The following is a 373-nucleotide window of genomic DNA, read 5'->3' as shown; positions in this document are numbered from 1 at the left end:
CCGGCCAGGCGGGGTGTGCTGCTTCAGAGACCTGGACCTGCTAGGGAAATGTCCCTGCCACCCGCAGCCCTTTGCCTGATGGCAGCCGCTGACTCAGGTGCCTGCGAGCAAGCCAGCTTTGTGCCGTGACAGCTCAGCAGTTCATGGTCATACAGTGGGGGCGGCTTTTTTTAGCTGCTCGTTAAACCGTGGAAGGTGCCAGGGAGGCATGTGGTCTTTAACAGCCTTGTCGCGTTTGCTGAGTGGTGACTTGTGCAGACGGAACAGTGGGAACGCAGGAAACGTTAAGGAAGTAATTAGCCGAGTAAATCTTTGGAAACAGCACATGCCGATGGAGTTGTCCTGGAGTAGTGGGTCCTTGCCCCTCCAGCCG

General features: G+C 57.1%; 1 protein-coding gene across 1 annotated transcript in view; it reads left to right on the top strand.

The window, feature by feature from the left end:
- The window catches only part of SLC24A3 (solute carrier family 24 member 3), a 139,829-nt gene that overhangs the window by 83,775 nt on the left and 55,681 nt on the right, over positions 1–373 (top strand). The window lies entirely within an intron of this gene.

The sequence above is a fragment of the Egretta garzetta genome, unplaced genomic scaffold, assembly GCF_000687185.1.
Source record: "Egretta garzetta isolate BGI_Z169 unplaced genomic scaffold, ASM68718v1 scaffold198, whole genome shotgun sequence".
NCBI lineage: Eukaryota > Metazoa > Chordata > Aves > Pelecaniformes > Ardeidae > Egretta > Egretta garzetta.
This window is presented reverse-complemented; position numbering and strand designations above follow the sequence as displayed.